Here is a 20,606-nt window from a genome sequence, read left to right as displayed (position 1 = left end):
CTGTTCCTCCACTTGTACTTCCTGGGGTCACCTGCCAATTATTGCTTGCATCCAAGTCTTTGTCAATGGACTGTTTCTGGGAAAACTGAAATAAGAGAAATCGAATCATTTTATTCTGTAAAGCTGGAGTCTAACACAGTGGCTACAACATAGTGCTTAATAAAAGCAAACTAGATGAATAAATATGCTCACTTCATGGACTGAGATAGAGCTCTAAGGAAAACATTGGCAGAGCAGCTATTTTTAGAGCTAAAAATATCGCTCATATTGACACGATTTTCTTCCGTCCACAAGCCCAAAGTTGCTAAGTTCTCTGAGCATCATTGAAGCATCTATCAGGGTTTGGGAAGTAGGATCATAATGGGTCCATATAATTTGACTACTACTCTTTACCATCTTATTCCAACCCAACCATCACCACCCCCGCTGCCCATGTGGACTTCCTCATCACTCTGTGTAGGCTCCATCACCTCCACTTCACTCCTCACCCTATGTGAATGTTCTTCTCACCATGGTTAGGTTTTGACATCCTGCTCTGGGCAGCTATGGCTCCACTGACACAAAGATGCCAACTTTTTGCTTTTAATGGCTTTCAGACTAAATTATTCAAGAAGGAACAAAAACGGAAGGGACTGGAAAGAACAAAGAGGAAAAGAGTCTTTATTATTGGAAGTGATAAAACCTCAAGGAATTGACTCATGTGAAATAAGAGATAGGAAACTATGACCCATGAAATGTTGATTTATAAGCTTACTGTAAGAATTATAACTATCCCGGGGGACCAGTGACATGTATTCTGGCATGATTGGCACATACTATTCTTGTTGTCAAACTTCACAGGAAACCAAATCATAATCAGACATCACATTAGTGATTCATCATGGGAAATATCAGCCACAGGCTTGGAAATACTTAAAATTCTTTGGTCATCCCACTCTGTTGATGTGGACAAAGCCGTACGCAGGAATCAAAGAGGTGATTGGTGAGCTTCACATTAGAACAAGAGAGATTAGATTAGTGGCTCTCAACCCTGGCTGCCCTGGGAATACTGATGCCTAGGCCTGCCCCAGAGCCATCAACTCAAAATCTCAGGGGGTGGGGGGGGTGGGGGGAGGGAGGAATACATTTTTTTTTAACTTCCTAGGTGATCATAATGAGCGGGCAAGGCTACAAACTATTGAGATAAACGTCTCAAATGTTGAACTACTAATTAGCATCAGTTTATGATACTTCAATGCATCAGCTCATTTGGGGGAATCTGAAATACCTGAATTTAGCTAAGGCTCCTTTTCTTTTCCACCATGCCAGGAAATTCACTGCTAGAGCTTTTTTTCTGATAATCTCATTCTTCTAGACTTCCTTATCTGATGACCACCCCTTACCTAATATAACCTTTTTCTTAGGTATCGCTGATCCATTCGGTCAGGCTATATTCAGAAAGACTTCACATATCTGGCTCAGAAACAATGTGTGGAGTTGTGTATCAACAGTTACCACGTGGGCAGCTTCTATGTTCCTAGCATGTAAGAAGCATTTTTTTATATTTACCTGATTTCAGATCACTACAGCCCTATAAAGTAAGTAAATGTGTTCCCAATTTGCTGATGAGGTTGAAAGAGATTGAGCAACTTGTCCCAGGTTATTGAACAACCCATTTTGACCTCCAAATCCTATGTTCCTTCTGCCTCTCGTATTTTAAGTTTCAAAAGCCAATTACATTTTTTCTCATTTTTATATTTTCTTGGAGAAAGTTCCATAATTGTAACATTTGAATGCTAACAACAATCACAGAAATATAATTCACTAAAAACTGGAATTTAATATGAGTCAGGGCAATTCTGGATGCCTGCCAAAGGGACCCAGTAACAGTGATTGAGAAGCCAAAGGGAAGCATTCATAAACAAGATTCATGTGCAGACCCAGATGGACTCCTGCAAGAGTGAAGCACAATATGGTAAATTGGAAGGAAAAACAGAGGCAATCTTCTAAATGTGGTTTCTTTGCACTATAAACATGCATCCTTGAGCAGCTTGAGTACAAAGGCTGAAAAGAAAATCGTTTGGCCTAGGACTTGGCATTTGAATTTTTCCCTTAAGTCACATCCAGATATATGAAAGTAATAAATTTAAATATTACTTGAAAATGTCTACTTATGTAATCCTCAGTAGTTCTCAAGTTAAATGTTATTATTAATATCTTTCCAAGAGCCAGCGACTGCTTTTTTTTTTCTTTGTTTCTTCTAGTAATGTGAGTCACCTATAACCTGAAATGCATGGCAAATAGGACAGAGAAGAGAAAGAAAGGGAGAAAAAGAGATACAGCAGGCAAGAAAAACTAAGAAACAGACCTTGGGCCTAGGTGGTTGTCGAAGCATTACTTGTTACAGAGGAGAATGCATCTCAGAAATGGGCTATACCTCAGCATGAATTTTGCTGTTCCAAGAAGATGGAACCCCTAACAGGTCATTAATGACCATGGCATTTTCCTTTCATTGTTTATGGGGGGGGGGGGAGGGCAATGAAAGCAATTTAAAGTGAATAACCAAGATTCCTTTTATCAGTCTAAGAAAGGATTATGTAAAATTCTGAATTTGCTTTGCGCTTTATCACTTGAAACTTTTCTAAGCCTTGATTTGTGAATCCAACTTGCTTTTCAGTTCTAGGATCAGGTATTAAAGGAAAATAACAAACCACTTGGGGATGACTTAGGTAAAGAAGTTTCCAGGATGGCTTTATGAGTATTTTAATTAATTCATAGATGCAGTAATTAGTCATCATGACCTTGGGATAACAGACTAACCCTGAAGTCACTCCGGAAGATTAGAATACCCTAAGCTTTGTTCTTTCCTTTTTTATTTCTCTCTCCAAGGATTGGCATCTCAGAGGTGCAGTCTGCCAGGCAGTGGTCTTCAAAAACGTTTGGTCATATATTTCTGTTGATAAAAAAATCAAGTTTGTCAATATATCCCCAATAATAATAGTTATGCAGTACCGTAGTAATACAATAAATATATCTTAAAATATAGACAGAATACTAAAATGGTAAACACACGAGACAAAAACAATAAATAAAAGTTCTATTATTTTCATTTTGTACTCCACTTTAGAGGTCATTTCTTATACTTTAATGTGTATGCAAATCACTTGGGATATTGTTAAAATGCAGGTTTTATCCAGTACGCCAAGGAAGTGGTCTGAGAACTTTTATTTAATAAGCAAGCAGGTGATGTTGATGCTGTTGATCCATAGACCACATTTTTAGTAGCAAGAGGCAGAATCAAATACCACATTTCATAAATTATTTTTTCCTGTTCAGTGCATTTCAGAAAATTTAAGAGCACATTCTTGGCCTATGAAACCTACCAAAGAACTCATAATCATACCTCTGGCTTTGTTTGAAAGATGATGTCCTCAAATAGGCCTGTTCTTCTTCCAACCCTCTGGAAGTAAATCTGTCTCCCCACAAAATCTGGGTGTTTTAGACTGATGTCCTGTTGGATAAACTCTTTTGGCTCTGTTCTTTCTGCCCATAGTTTCCCTCCTGCATACAGTGCCTCGAGCTCGTGTTTGGTAACAAACTCCTGTTGACTTAGTACCAACAAAACTGGGACTACGGTGAGGTCCTTGGGCTAAATAAACATGTAGCATACATATATACATACATAAAGGAGGTATCAAAAAACTCAGTAATCAAAATAGATAATATTATAAATCAACATTTAAATATTAAATTGGCAAACTAAGGCTGACCATTTTTTTCGGTCAATAAAGTTTCCCTGGTCCCAATATTCTTCCTTGCCTACCCCGTTAGGCACTGCACATGGCAGGACCTGCGGGCTCTATCAGATACTTCCTAAATATCTTCTTCTAGGTAATTGTTAAAAGCAGCCTTCAATAAATGAACAATTAAAAAATTAAATCACAGTACACAATATTTGGAGAAAAATCAAATATTTATAACATCAATACTCTGAGTTATTAAAAGGTGAGGAATATTTAAGCATTTGATGTCTTTTAATGGAATTAGCATGAAGGATTGAATAAAGGCTCCATTGATAAAAACATTACCCTAGTTCCAATCTTGAATGTTGCCTAAAATCTATTCCATAATTTCTCTGCTATGAGTGGAATGCAAGAGGTACCAGATTTGTTGGTATTTATACCTAAGGGGGAAAATTATTCTTAAATACCTACAAAGAAAGAATGCCTTCAACTTCAGTGTTTTGAGATATCTCCAACTATAAGTGAATGACCATAAAATCCACTCGATCTTCTATACTGGAAACTTCGATGCTGTCTTTGATTTTCCTTTTTCTTCATTTGTCTACATTTAGTTGGTTGCTAAGTTGTTTCTGCTCTATTCCTCCATGGCCTGTTGGCTCTGCTTTTTATCCTGTCCAGTCCTTCTGCCTCTCATCCCTCATCTTCTGCTGCCTGCACTTCTCTTCTCTTCTTCCAAAATCTAGGTTCCTCCAATCCCAACTCATTCTCCACATTGCCACCAAGTAAACCTTCTAAAATGAAGATCTAGTCATTTCATTTTACAGCTTTTTAAATTTCAGACAGCTTCCTGCTATGGGCAAATTGCAAGGCATTCAGTCTGGTTAGTCTGATCTTAGATGATTTTCCACACATGAACCACAGCCACTTTGTACTATGTCTGCTGAGATAATTGAGAAATATATACTCTTTTCCTCTGGGAATCATGGATCTTAAGGAATATATAGGCCTGGAGCCGTTTAGTGCGTTTTGTTTTTATGTAAAGGCAGCCTAACTTGGAATAAAACCAGAGGAAAAAAAGGTGGACCAATAGTTGAAAATGAAAATGGAGATAGGTAGAAGAGAGGAGAGAGAGAAAAAGTGACAGGGGGAGGTAAAGGAGAGGAGTATTTGAGACTTGGAGACATGCCTGAACTAGTCCACCTCTAGATATATATCTTGATATCTTTACATAAGACAGTAAATTCCTTCTCTTTAGACTAGTTTGAGTTGGGCTTCTGAGGTTTGCAACTAAAAAGACCCCTGGCCAGTACAATAAACGTGATAAAATGGAATTCTAGTGTTGTTCATTACCATAAAATTCATATATGTGGTTTTTCTGGTTTCTGGTTGAGTTTTATCAAAATAAAGAGCAGACAACAAACATTCTTGGGAGGCAGGAGAACAAAATAACTACAGATAGGTAAATAGTATTTATTCCTATGAAGATTTTTCATATTCTGATTTGCCAACTCTTTAGAACTGTCTAAAACCAACTAGATTCCTATACTTACAAATATATAGCATCCAACATATGTGCGTTATGTATACTCAGCACAATTGAGAATGAAACAAAAGAATATGCATTTTTCAGAGCTGGTGACTCTTCTTGCTCTACTGGTCCAATATTATTCAGGAGGGAAAAAAGAAAAAGACAAGAAAGAATTTATCTTCATTATTGTTTTTCTACTTGCATCTCTGCTGAGTGGCACTGTGACCTTCCTCCCACAGATGCTCACAAGCCGCCAGACTCGCAACATCTGTTACTGGTACCACTTTGAAAATTCAGAAACTCAACGTACAGCTGGACTTTGCATTTATTACGGTCACAAATGGAATCTCCAAAGCCAATGGGATTTATCATCTCAAATGACTCAACTGAAAGAAATACATGACCTTAGGCCATTTGCTCCAGCCTGAACTACAGGGGAGTCCGGGATGACCTTTGCCTTTTGACTCCTCACACTTGCTGGCCACAGCAAATGCACTTGTGGAAATCAAAGTAGCCATTTAAACAATACATTTCTCTTTATCTTAATTATTTTACTCTTTTATGCCTCAGAACGAATTGTTTTAAAACTATACCTTGTCCTCTGAAAGATGCTTTCCAAATATAACCTGCGAATTGACCACAGCTCACTTACTAACAAAGACCACGGTGTGTACTCTTCAAATCTCCAAAACACTAAGCTGAGAGAAGATGTTGGACCAAATGCTCCTGTATAGGACCTTGATTGCATTTACAAACTTTCTATCATTGCTAACATTTCATCAAGAAAGGAAATAAAGTGCTTTCACTTGGGGCAGCTACAACTCAAACCAAAAATCCTTAGAAGTAATACATGTTTCCTTTCATGAACAGAACATTTTTTCCCCATCAGCAAGTGGGTAATGCAGGCAATGTGTTGGCGGCTCTGACACCATTGAGGCAGGGACTTTGGCGGCAGCTGTCAGCAAGCGAGGCTGTGGCCATGCTGAGGGTCACCCTCTACAGGTCTTCTTCTCTTAATTTCGCTCCCATCCCTCTCATTAAGATGAGAAGTCTCACCTCCCGACGTGTGGCTTTCTCAGCAGCTTGCTGGCCTATTCACTAGTTGGGTTGATTTATGATTTAATTTTATGGATGATATCACACAATTATCTCCAGATGGAATAATGAAGATGAAGAGCTGCCAGCCAACATTAGGAATGAAGCAGATTCATCCAGCACCAGCCATTTCTGTGCTGTAATTATTTTTTGTTTTGACTTCATAAATTCGTCCAGAGACACTGGGTGTTTCTTTCCAGCAGGGCCTCATTTGTCTAATTCAAATGAGATGATCTCACCCTGGTCCCCATATTTCTCCATATTTCTCTTATCACTCTGCACCCAACAGGGAGACTCATAAATGATGATTTGTGGAGCTAAAGATATACAAAATCGAATCTGCCCAATTTCTGATGCACTCACGGAGTCATCGTGATGAATGGCAAATCTTACAGCTTTGATTTAGGCAAGCACGTGATGAGGGGAAGAGGCAGAGGACAAGCAGAGTTAGGTTCCCTCATCACTGAAATCACCTAAACAAAACTTACCAAGTCAAAGCCAGAAATATGAAGCCAGCTATAATTACTGTGTCTATTGTACTCACTGAGCCTCCCATTGCTACGTGATCCTATAATATCAAAGGAACTTTTTTTTAATCCTACACTGCAGAATTTTGAGGAGTCAATTCAGCCAGGTGCTCCCCATCTTCCTTGTTTGTTTCCAAGCATAAGAAAATCCCATGCTTCATTCTAGCCAAAAAGCATCACCATAGCCCATAAAAGCCCTTAACTACGATGGTCCCAGAGTTGGGTATTGGTACTCACAAAAATACTAACACAGAATTATAACTGCAAAAATATTCCTAAAGCTCTAGATCCATGCTCATCTGGTTGGTTATTTGTTTGTTTATTTATTCAACAAATATTTATTTTTATACCCGACTATGTTCAGGCTTGTGGTTCATATTAAGTTTTTCTTTAGCCAAAGGATAATGGAAATCTGTTACAGGGTCTGAAGTAGGGATGGTGCAAGGAGTGTGAAATGATGGCATAATTACATGGGTTATTGAGAAAAGACTGGAGAGGGAGTGGTTCTCTAAGGGTGGGTCCCTGGTTAACTGGTATTTTGACAAGGCTTTCAGTTAATTATGAGTAGTACTGAAGTCACTGGAGTGTGGCAAGAGTGGTGTTTTTAGATTTCAGGTGAATGTCCTTTTTTACCAACATAATTGTCTTTGTTTTAGGTTGAGAGTATGGCAAAACCTTAAAATTGATCAAAGAATGCTTTCATTCAGTTTTTTTTTTAATAGTAAAGAATCCACCCCCCAAAAAAATTCCTGTAGGAGGGTAAAAAAAGCCAAAGACTGTCCCCACCTGACACCTCATTATTATACCAAAATCAGGGAAATCTATAGTATTTAACTGAAAGATTTTATTAAGAAAAAATGTCTTTGGAAAAGTGTCTTAAAACAATCATCAGGACTATTATGAACATGTCCTCACCTGAAATAACACAAATGTTATTGATTGAACGTATTGCATTAAAATGTCTTCAATATGCATTAGTTTAAGAGCTATTTCAAATGCAGCATAATATAGGACATGGTCATGAGCTTTGAAGGTAAATAGATGGGTTCATATTACAGATAATGTATATGTTATTTGGGGAACTTTGGGGAAACTACTTGACAACTTTATGCTTCCAATTGTGAATGTGATGACAGCAATTGTTGTAGTTTTTTTAATTGTGAAATAAGCACTTAGCATAGCATATAATGATAGTTCAATAAATAGTAGTTCTCCCCCATTATTCATTTAAAAATGACCCTAAATCACATGGTACTATATTTCCTTCCATGAATGGCTCCTTAATGTTGTGTTAGTGTGGTGTCACAGGTAGGATCGCCCAAGAGCAGAAGTAAGGCAGAGGTTGGGGAGCAGGATATTTACTAGAGATCAACACCTATGAATGGCCGAGGGCAGAAGGAGGACAGGGAAGAGGATGAAATTGAACTGTAATGAAGGTGGGGTGGAGATTTGGATAACCTGGCAAGGAACTCAACAATAAATATTACCCACCAGAGTTGTCCTGTGGTCAAAATGGCTAGATCTTTACACCCCAATATCACTAAGTCACTGAATCTGGGAATGTCCTAGAAATTGTGTGACCTTGGGTAAGACAGCTTTCTGCAACAGAGCTAGGCCCTATAGTTTGAAGTCAGCTAGAGGCTTCTGCTTAGTGTGTTCTCTTCAGTTGGAAAGCAACCTTCCTTGAAGTGAGACATGGTCCATGCATCTCCACATCCACACCTGTGGTTTCAAATCATGCCTTTACTACTTACTACTTATGTAACTTACAGTGATAATAATAATAGCCAGTTTCTGGTAAGCTTTACTGTGTTCCAGGCACTATTTCCAAGTGTTTTTATATCTCTTACATTCACAACCCTGGGAGGTAGGTCCTATCACTATTCCTATTTTACAAGAGGAAACTGAAGCACAGAGGAGTTAAGTCACTTGCCACGAGGTCACATAGAAAATGGCAGAACCAGATTCCAAATTCATCTAATTTACTTTATAGCTTGCAATCAATTATAGGTCTCTAAATCTAGTTGCCTTATCTGTAAAACAAAATTGATAGCGAGGATTAAGTGAGATAATTAATGCAAAGCATCTAGCACGGTGTCTCAATTAGAGATACTGTAACTATCAAAATGAAAGTTGTGAATTAGAAACTTTAAGGCCTGCAGTCTCAACAGGAAAGATATTGTCACCAGGGGAGAAAAAAAATTGGCTCTTGGGGGACATTTAATTTTGTTTTTGATATTAGGTGAAAAACATTCAGTTTTTCACCATTATGTTAGTTAGCTATGTATTTTTCAATTACTAATTCAGTGTCTTTATGTTTTGTGGTCTATTCAGATATTCTCTTTCTTCTTGAGTCAGTTTCGGTAGTTTGTGGTTTTTTCTCTGAATATGGCCATTCACCTAGGCTATTTAATTTGTTAGCCTGTAATTGTTCATAGTATGAGTCTTTCTCTCTCTCTCTCTCTTTTTTTTTTGTCAATGTAGCTGAAGGTTTATCAATTTTGTTAATCTTCAAAAAAACAACTTTTGGTTTCATTGAATTTGATCATTGATATCCTATTCTCTATTTCATTAAATTCCACAGTAATCCTTGTTATTTCCTTCTTCCTGTTTGCTTGGGTTTCCTTTGTTCTGTTTTTATGTTAAGGTGAAAATTTAGGTTACTGATTTGAGAAGACTGGACAGCTCCTCCCCCCCCAACTTCCTCCTCCTCCTCCTCCTCTTCTCCTTGTCCTTACCCTTGCCCTCCCCCCTCCCCTTCCCTTTCTTCCTCTTCTCCTTCTCCTTCCCCTTCTTCCTGTTCTCCTTCTCCTTGCCTTCCTTCTCCTCCTCCTTCTCCTCCTTCCTCCTCTTCTCACCATCCTCCTCCCCATCCTTCTCCTCCTCCTCCTTCTTCTTCTTCATTTTTAATGTAGGCATTTGCACATATAATTATCCTTCTAAGCACTGCTTTAGCTGCATCTTATATGTTTGGTATGTTATATTTAATTTTCATTCACCTCAAAGTATTTTCTAGTTTTCTTTGTAATATTTTTTGACCCATTAATTACTTCAGTATGGTCCAAAAAAAAAAAAAAACCAACCAAAACAGTATGGTTTAATTTCCACATATTCATAAATTTCCCCAATTATTTTTGTTACCGATTTTTAATTTCAATCTGCTATGGGTGGAAAATAAATGCATAATTTCAAACCTTGTAAAATTATTGAGACTTCTATTATGACCAATGATATAGTCTATACAGGAGTATGTTCATATGCATGGGAAAAGAAGTAGTATTCTGCTATTGTGGGTAGAGTGCTCTACACACATCTATTGGGTTCTAGTGTTGCAAGTCTTTTATTTCCTTATTGATCTCCCTTCAATTCTATCAGTTTTTCCTTGATGTATTTTGGGGCTCCCTTATTAGATTCATATGTGCTTATAATTATTATGTCTTTCTAACAGAATGACCCTTTTAGCATTATTAAATGTTCTTTGTGTCCAGTAATAATTTTTGCCTTAAAGTTGATTTGCCTGACTTTATTATAACTACTCCAACTCTCTTTTGGATATTGTTTGCATGATACATCATTTTTTCATTCTTTTATTTTTAACTTATTTGTGTCTTTAAATCCAAAGTGTGTTTCCTGTTTCCAGTCATGTTTTTTTGTTGTTGTTTTGTTTTTTTTTTTTAATCCATTCTGCCAATCTGTGCCTTTTGATTGGAGGAGTATTTAAGATTTACATTTGCCATTTGCTATTTATTTTCTGAATGCTTTATATCCTTTTCGTTCCTTTTTTTTTCTACTTTCTGCCTTCTTTTCAATTAAATAGCTTCATAGTTACCCTGGAGATCACAATGAGCTCCTTATAAAAATTTAGTTTGAATTAATAGTAACTTAATTTCAATAGTATACAAAAATTTTGCTCAAATATATTTTCATTTCTTTATCTTTTTTGTGCTGTTATTGCCATACAAATAATACATTTTAGGCCCATTAATACAGTTTTATAATTATTGCTTTATTCAGTTGTTTTTTAAAATACAATAGGAGAATCAAAAAGTTACCATGTTGTCTCTTATATCTACCAATATATTTACCTTTACTTGTGTTCTTTTTTCACTGGTGTTGATTCAAATCACTATCTAGTGTCTTTTTATCTAAACCTGAAAAACTTCCCTTAATATTTTTTACAGGGCAGGTCTACTGTGATGAATATTTTGTTTTTATTGATTTCAGAATGTGTTAATTTCTCCTTTGTTTATTTGAGGGATAGTTTTGCTGTATATAGAATCCTTGGTTGACAGTCTTTTTCTTTCAATACTTTGAATATGCATCCCATTGCATTTCTGTATCCTCGATTTCTGATGAGAAGTCAATTGCTAATCTTACTGAAGATCCCTTGTATGCAATGCATTGCTTCTCCCCTGCTGCTTTTAAGAGTCTCTCTTCTTGGCTTACAATAGTTTATTATAATGCTTCTAGATGTCAGTCTCTTTGGATTTATCTTACTACACATTCGTTGGGCGTCTTGCTTATACAGATGAATGTTTCTCATCAAATTTGGGGATTTTCAGTCATTCCGTCTCCAAATATTCTTTCTGTTCATTTCTTTCTCTCTTCATCTTATAAGATTCATATTTTGCACATGTTGGTACACTTGTTGATGTCCTACAGGTCTCTTAGGCTCTGTTCATTTTTATTCTTTTTTCCTTATGTTCTTAAATGAGCTCTGGCTGGATATTATTTATCTTGCAGATCCTTTTTTCTAGTCCAGCTTTGTGGAGTTTTGCATCATACATACACATTTAGGTATACAGCCACAGACATAAGGAGACCACTATTGCCAACTTCTGCAGTTCTCTTTCTCCATAATTCACTCTCCTATGCATTCTGTCCCCCAAATTCTAATTGCCTTGGTTTCTGCTAATTCTGATTTCTGCCTCTTCAATTCAGTGAGACTTGTGTGCTGTATTTGGGTTTACTGTTTCCTGCACCATTTTCCAGAAAGTATCTCTAATCCCAGAGCCAAGACAATCATTGGTTTCATGTTGTTTCTTTACTTTATAAAGGAATCACAGTCTGTATTGCCTGTTTGCCAATATCTGAAAAACAATGATTCGCTTTCTTCCCCCACCCCTGAATTTTCTAGTTATTTATGGTGACAGACCAAGTTTGGTATCAGTTAGTTTACCATGGCTAAAAGTGGAATTCTGAGTCTCTTTTGGACTACTGTCTCATGCTTGCTAAGTCATTAAAGCTCATGGCCCTTTCTTTCCAACTTATAGGAGGATGGTCTCCTTCTGCTGGGGTGGGATACTTAATAAAAAATTCTAAGAAAATTAATAATAAGCAAGTCTTAAAATTTCATTTCAAATTTGCTGCAGAAGAATAGATTCTAAACATATAAAGTAAAATTTCTTATTTGTATGGAATGCGAAAGAGTAAAAAAAAATGTCTAGTTAAACATTTTAAAACTTCTGACTAATAGTTTGCTGTGCAGATCAGTAACTAACTCCCCAGAAGAAATCTTGATCTCATTAAACTCTATCTAAATAATTATTAACTAACTCTAACTAATTATTTCCCAGAGGAAGATAGTAAATCATATTAGTTCACATACTTCTACCTACTTCGATTTTTCTTTCTTAATTTCTTTACATTTAATCCTCACCTCCTTAAAACCGGTGTTGTAACCATGGGAAAGAAAATAGAGCCTGAGGCAAACAGCTGTGATAGCCCCCATTTGCACTACTAAATCAAGTCAGTGGTCATTCCAAACCTCAAAAGTTTCAGGGCTTATACTCTGTTCTGCTCAATCTCAGAGAGAGGTTGGCCAAATGATGCCATGTCTCCAGTTAAGACCCAATTTGGTAAATTGGAAGCAGATGAGACATGGCAATTTCAGTGCTGGCTGCATCTATCTTCTAGCTTCAATTAGAGAAAAAGCTCGTTTCCATCTGTTGGTTCCCTGCCTGTCTGAGAAGCAAAGGTCCAACTTCACCTAGGGAAGGAATAGAGCATCCGTGTTCAAACTTTTTAGGTTTGAATATCATTTCCTTTCTTGCTCTTCCTTGGTGACTAGATACAGATACGGGTGAAGGAGGAAGAGAAAAGGAAAATAACATCAAAACACATAAGTGACAGAAATTAAGCTTCAAGCAACTGCATAATCACTGTCTTAAAAAAACCTGTTCTAACTCAGTTTTAATATTCCCTGCCACTAACTAAAACATTTTTTTATTTGCTTCCATGTTTAATTGGTTTAATAAATTTATGTCCAGTAAATAATGGGCAAAAAGAATGGGTCTATTTGTCCTTCATCTTTAAAGGGGAATACATCAGATATATGGAATTAGTTTCTGCCTTCTATGTTTGTGAGAACAGAAATAGCAGAAATGTTTCCATCCTGCTAACTGTAAAGTGGAAAGTTCCCCAGTCTAGTATGTTCATCACAGGTAGGGCCAACTGGCCTGATGGAGATCATTAGGGAAAGCATCCTCTAGCTAACTGTTCAAAGTATCTGGCACAAGATAACTAACTGCTGCAGAACTTACTTTGCAAGCTCAACAAGCAAGAAAATAGTTAAACTCCTCATTCCCAAATCACAAACCTGTCAGAAATTTGCACCATTATAAAAAGGCTTCTCATCCTCAGCACAATTGACACTTCTAGCAGGATAAGTCTTTGTCGTGGAGGAAGGGGACTATTCCGTGCTTGGTAGAATGTGTAACAGCATCTGTAGTCTCCACCCACTGTGTCAGTAGAAACCCACCCCCTTTAAATGTGACAATCAAAATGTCTCCAGAAATTGCCCTCTGTCGCCCAGGGGGAGCAAAATTGCCTCCATTTGGAAAGAACATTTCTATACCAAGAGGTAAATCAAATTTATGGGTTTAAATTATGAGTTTTTACTTTTTTCCTCCCCGTATTAGTCTGCTAGGGCTGCCGTAACAAAATACAACAGAATAGGTGGCTTCAACAAAAAACATTTATTTCTCATAGCCCCAGAGGTTAAAAGACTGAAGGGAAGGCGTTGGCAGGCTTAATTTCTTCTAAAGTCTCTCTCCTTGGTTTGAAGATAGACACATGTTTGCCGTGGCCTCACTTGGCCTTTGTCTGTGCACTAGTATCCCTGGTGTTTCTCTTTGTGTCCTAATCTCCTATTCTTATAAAGACACCAGTTAGATTGGATTAGGGCCCATGCTAACCACCTCATTTTAACTAAATTATCTCTTTAAAGGTCCTACCTCCAAGTATAGTCACATTCTGAGATTCTGAGAGTTCAATTTCCAACATATGAATTTGGGGAGTTGGGGGCACATTTCAGTCCATATCACACCCCTACCCTGAGCAATCAAGTATTGTTTGAGTATGCCAGTGGCAAGCAATTCAATTTCAGAAAAAGAATACTTGAGAAAATAGTTTGAGAAAGCTAGTATCATATGCTTTGCTTTCTCAGCCCACCTTCAACCCCTCTACCTCTGTGGTACATTCAACTAATGAATGTTTCATTCTTTCAACTCATTTTAATTATAGATCAGATTTTTCACATTGATTGTGGCAGAATCAGTATGAGACTTGATTATCCAGAGATATTTATTCATGCTAAATTCTTCAAATATATTCTTTTTCTTGCAGTTCATACAGGTGAAATAGGGCATTCATTTTCACAAATATTTATAGCAATTTTGGAATATCAATCAAAATATCAGGAGGTTGGGTTTGATTTTGATGAAATTCTTGAATTTTACTTCTAGAATTTTTTTTTAAAAAAAAAACACCTCTCTTCTAGGCAAGAGACTTTATCATATTAATTTTTCAATAGATCACATATTACCTATTTATTACATATGTTAATTAAAAATGTACAATGCTCTTTAGATCATTTAATATTTTTCTGTGTTTTGTAGCACTTTGCAAAACAAAGTTAAATGTAAAGTGTTAGGTTATGAATTCAATCTGTTGATCACCATTTGGTTACTGTTGTTCTGATATCTATCTGGAGGCTCCAGGTGAATTGAAAATTGAAGGTTTTTTTCTTTTTTAAGTAACATTTTGAAATACAATATAGATTGATTGCAAAGGGGTACCAAAATCATTTTCCCATCTTAACAGAAATCTCGAAATGGCAAAGGCCTTAAAAACAACAAATAAATGTAAGATCCCTTAATGACAAATTTTTAAAAAACTTATACGTGGAAAAATATATATTACAATTTTCTAATAATTACAGAATTATAATTAATTATATAATTTCCTAATAATTTTCTCTAATTATACTAGTCAGAGATTTAATTTTTTTCTTCTTTATGCTCTTCTCAGTTTACCATTTTCAGTAATAAGACTATATTAATTTTGAAATCAGGAAAAAAATTATCCTCCACAATACTTGTCATAGCTATGGTGGATTGGCTTGTTATTTACTTATTTATTTATAAAAGTATAATTAACATACAGTGTAATATCAATTTCACGTGTACAATAAAATGATTCAACAGTTCTATATATCACCCAGTTCTCATCACAATCAGTGTACTCTTAACCCCCTTCATCTATTTTACCCATCCCTCACCCATTTCTCCCCGGACAACCACCAGTTTGTGCTTTATAGTTAAGAGATTCTCTTTTTATATCTATTTTTGTCTTGTTTTGTTTTGTTTCTTAAATTCCTTGTATGAGTGAAATCATACAATATTTGTCTTTCTCTGTCTGTAACTTGGCATTATATCCTCTAGGTCCATCTATGTCATTGCAAATGGCAAGATTTTATTTTATGAGTGAATAATATGCCATTGTATTTGTATAACACATCTTCTTTATTCGTTTATCCAAGAATGGACACAGGTTGCTTCCACATCTTGCCTATTGTAAATAATGTTGCAATAAATGTAGGGGTGCATCTATCCTTTTGAATTTGTGTTTTCATTTTCATTTCTAAATACCTAGTAGTGGAATTACTGGATAATATGGCAAATCTATTTTTAATTTTTTGAAGAACCTCCACACTATTTTTATGATGGGTTGGCTTTTAACAAGAACATTATTCTTCTTATACTATGCCCCAGTATACTCCAGAGCGTGACTAGCCAATAATTACATTTCTCTGTTTTGTTCTAGCTAGAATTCCAAATCTTTAGGTTCAACTAATCAGACTCACTTTTGTGGGATTTGGAACACAAAAGTAAAGCAGATACAGAGTTGAAATTTTATATATATATAATTTATTTATTTATTATTTTTTTTATTTTTCTGTAGCAACATTAAGATTCAATGTCTTCATGGGTGCCAAGAGGCAAAGTATATTTTTTTCCCAGTAGATATCTAGTAGGCATGACATAGCTCTAGAGACATGGCAGGGGTTTCCTGGTCCATGGAATCTGATCAAATTGGTTTGTCTTTGGAGCTCCCATTTCTATTAGTGACTTCCTGATGGAGGTTACAATTCCTCTAGTGAAATAATTCCACAGTGTTGCACTGAAAGGTATCCATGGCACAGCGCAAGACCCAAGCCCTTCTACCAATTTTTATTCACCTAATTCTCTTTATTAACCACTTTCTGCTTAACTTCGCTAGAGAGGCTTATGTTTTGTGCAAGTGAAGCCCAACATATCCAAAGTGGTAAAATATCACTTAAAACAACCAGTTTATAACTTCTTATTGGGTTGTTATTTCGTAAGTAAACTATACTGAAGAGAGAAAAAATACATATTAAGTTCCTAATTCTTTTTTACCTTAAAAAGCTAATAATCTGACTTTCTAAGTAGCCAAAGTGCAAATAATGATATATATCTGCAATTAGAATAACCCAAATTTTGACCACAGTTATCAAGAAGTCCACACTAGCAGAAATGGTATGGAAGACCAATATTTCCCTAAATATTTTCATGGTTGGAAGTGAGATAGGGATCAGAAGTTAGAAAGGAAAATAACAGAATTTGGCTGATTGAATGCCTCTAAGCAGTAGAGAGTTAAGGGAGCAAAGATGAATTTTGCACTTGAAAGAAATGCATCTGGGTTTGAGAGGAAGATAATAAGCCTACGTTTAACATATTAATTAAAGTCCAAGTTTTGTTAAAGAGGACAGATTTTTTCATTAGGGTGGTAAGAGGAGTTGGGCCAACTGGAAATATCACTAAAAGACTTACCCTGTGGGGTGCCTGGCTGGCTCCATCAGTGGAATGTGTGACTCTTGATCTCAGGGTCGAGAGTTAGAGCCTCACATTGGGTGTAGGGATGACTTAAAAATAAAATCTTAAAAAAAGAAAGAAAGAAAGAAAGAAAGAAAGAAAGAAAGAAAGAAAGAAAGAAAGAGAAAGAAAGAAAGAAAGAAAGAAAGAAAGAAAGAAAGAAAGAAAGAACTTACCATGCAACTTCTCACTTAAAGAAAAAAGATGAGGGGTGCCTGGGTGGCACAGCGGTTAAGCATCTGCCTTCGGCTTAGGGCATAATCCCGGCGTTCTGGGATCGAGCCCCACATCAGGCTCCTCTGCTATGAGCCTGCTTCTTCCTCTCCCACTCCCCCTGCTTGTGTTCCCTCTCTCGCTGGCTGTCTATCTCTGTCAAATAAATAAATAAAAAAATCTTTAAAAGAAAAAAAAGAAAGAAAAAGAAAGAAAGAAAGAAAGAAAGAAAGAAAGAAAGAAAGAAAGAAAGAAAAAAAAGAGATGAGACCAAACCAGAATTCAGCAAAGGAGGGGAAGAAGTCACAGAACAGCACATCAAACAGAAGCATATGCTAAAGCATGGAGGATCAAAGAGAGGGCAAGCAAGTGAGGTAGCAAGGGGGTGATCCCTTTTTGTACAAAGATGCTGGTGGTTTTGTCCAGAGGAAGGCCTTAAGGAGGCTAGAAAGGGACAAGGTGCTAGTAGAAATATCTTGGAGGAAATACAGGCAAACTATTGACAATGTTGGGCTGGCTCATTAGTGGTTAAGGTTACAGATTTAGGGGCGCCTGGGTGGCACAGCGGTTAAGCGTCTGCCTTCGGCTTAGGGCGTGATCCCTGCGTTCTGGGATCGAGCCCCACATCAGGCTCCTCCGCTATGAGCCTGCTTCTTCCTCTCCCACTCCCCCTGCTTGTGTTCCCTCTCTCGCTGGCTGTCTATCTCTGTCAAATAAATAAATAAAAAATCTTTAAAAGAAAAAAGAAAGAAAAAGAAAGAAAGAAAGAAAGAAAGAAAGAAAGAAAGAAAGAAAGAAAGAAAAAAAGAGATGAGACCAATAACCAGAATTCTAGGAAAGCAAAGGAGGGGAAGAAGTCACAGAACAGCACATCAAACAGAAGCATATGCTAAAGCATGGAGGAGATCAAAGAGAGGGCAAGCAAGTGAGGTAGCAAGGGGGGTGATCCCTTTTTTGTACAAAGATGTGGTGGTTTCGTCCAGGCTGAAGGCCTTAAGGAGGCTAGAAAGGGACAAGGTGCTAGTAGAAATATCTTGGAGGAAATACAGGCAAACTATTGACAATGTTGGGCTGGCTCATTAGTGGTTAAGGTTACAGATTTAGGGGCGCCTGCGGGCACAGCTGCTAAGCGCCTGCCTCTCGGCTTAGGGCGTGATCCCTGCGGCCGGGATCGAGCCCCACATCAGGCTCTCCGCTATGAGCCTGCTTCTTCCTCTCCCACCCCCTGCTTGTGTTCCTCTCTCGCTTGGCTGTCTCTATCTCTTCAAATAAATAAAAAAATAAAATCTTAAAAAAAAAAAAAGGTTACAAATTTAACTTTGGGGTCATTCTCATTGAGGCGATATTTGACATCACTGATGGTAAGATGCAGAAAAAGAAAGATGCACCCTCCATTTAATGGGGTATAATAGAAAATCAGTGAGTGAGACTTAACAGGAGGATTCTGGGAGATAAACGACAAACAGAAAAACACTATTGACTGCATAAAGTGAGGTAGAACGACAAGTGGCAGAGGGTCCTTCTGCAGCATCAAATACTGTTGGAAGGTTGAAGATGAGACTGTCAAATGATGCTTAGGCATTGTTAACTGAAAGGTCATTGGCCACCAGAGACTTTCAAAGAGAAAATTTGCGTAACATGGCTTGCATAGAAGAATAAAGCTAAGAGATTGAGGAGGGTCACAGACGGTATGGTAAGAGAGTCTATTTTGGGCTTCCAGCTTAATCAGCAGGCAGAGATCAAAAGTCCAAGCTATTCTAGTTCATATTTCTTGGCAACTGATGCCCTGACTCCTTCCTTTCCCTGCAACACTTTTTTTTTTTTGGTCTTAGAATAATTGATTTCACCTTTTCTTGGTTGAAAGGTAAAACCAATGCATTTTAAAATAACATCTGATCTATTGAACCTGGACATGGAAGGAGGTGGAAGACGCAAGGAATACCATTCCTGCCAAGGTGATGAAATAGCTGGGATCTTTCAGTGCTTCTAGGGCACAAGTCACAGGATACAAGAGCCCAACTGTGAAGAACAGGGGTACCTTCCAGGAACAGCAGTTAAGAGCAAGTTTAGAGTATCAGGTTGATTTTTCTCATAAAGCCTTCTATTTCCCCATCCAATAACATAAGTTTTTGTGGTAGTGAGGAATTAGGGAGATGGAGTTGGCAAGAGATAAATTTGGGGTCAGTGAAGACTTTAATTTCCCTTATAACCTTGTCCAGAGTGCCCATTTGGAGGCTGGCCAAGGACATACATTATTACAGCTCCCACAAGCTCCCTCTGGGCAACATAAAATCAGACAATTCTCAGATGATACAAGCCAGGCTTGTCTCTGTCTTATGTTGATTACTAGGGAAACACAGTACCTGGGCAATGGGTACTGAAAAGGAAGTCCTTTAATAGGTAATGTTGGGAAGTGAGGATCAAAACAAAAATGTATGTGTACTTATGCGTGTACGATGTATGTGTGTAAGCAGGTGTCTGTGTCTCTGTACACATATGTGGACATGTTCAGTTTAGAAGAGTCTTGCTCTGGATCTCCGGAAGACTAAACCCCTTCTCACTACTTGGGCATCAGCCCAAATGTCACCTCCTCAGAGCATTTATCATATCTGAAATTTTCTTATTCATTCTTATTTATTTATTTTTTTAAAAGATTTTATTTATGTATTTGAGAGAGAGTACTAGAGAGAGCAAGCACAAGTCGGGGCAAAGGGAGAGGGAGAAGCAGATTCCCACTAAGCAGGGAGTCTGATGTGGTGCTCAATCCCAGAACCCTGGAATCATGATGTGTTAACTGACTGAACCATCCAGGCGCCCTTCAATCCTTTTTCTTTAAAGTGTCTTTCTGGGGCACCTGGTGGCTCAGTGTGTTGAGAGACCGATTCTTGATCTCAGCTCAGGTCTTGACCCTCAGGGTCGTGAGTTCAAGACTTGAGATGGGCTCCACACTGGATGTGAGCCTACTTTTAAAAAATAATTAATTAAATATTGTCTTTCTCTGAGTTTCCAGTGTCTCTGACAGTGTCTGGAACATAATATGCAGTCAGTAAATGTTAAAATGAGTTTGGACTATGAGATTATGCTGGAGTGAGTTAAGGAAATAGTCTTCCTATTGTGGAAGAGAATGGGATATGTTATGGATGAAAACAACACACTGAGGATGAAAGAAAGAAACCATAGTTGCCTGATAACTGATATGTAAGGACAAGAGTGCTGGGTTAGCTTTTTAGAAGAAGGAAATAAAACTTATTCAGCGAGAAGAACTGATGGGAAAGAGGGTGAAAGTAAAGATTAGATGAAGTCTGAGATGGAGGGAGTGACATACTGGAGAAGTTGTAAGAAAGAG

This window comes from Ursus maritimus, unplaced genomic scaffold (genome assembly GCF_017311325.1).
Source record: "Ursus maritimus isolate PB19 unplaced genomic scaffold, ASM1731132v1 scaffold_20, whole genome shotgun sequence".
Classification (NCBI taxonomy): domain Eukaryota; kingdom Metazoa; phylum Chordata; class Mammalia; order Carnivora; family Ursidae; genus Ursus; species Ursus maritimus.
This window is presented reverse-complemented; position numbering follows the sequence as displayed.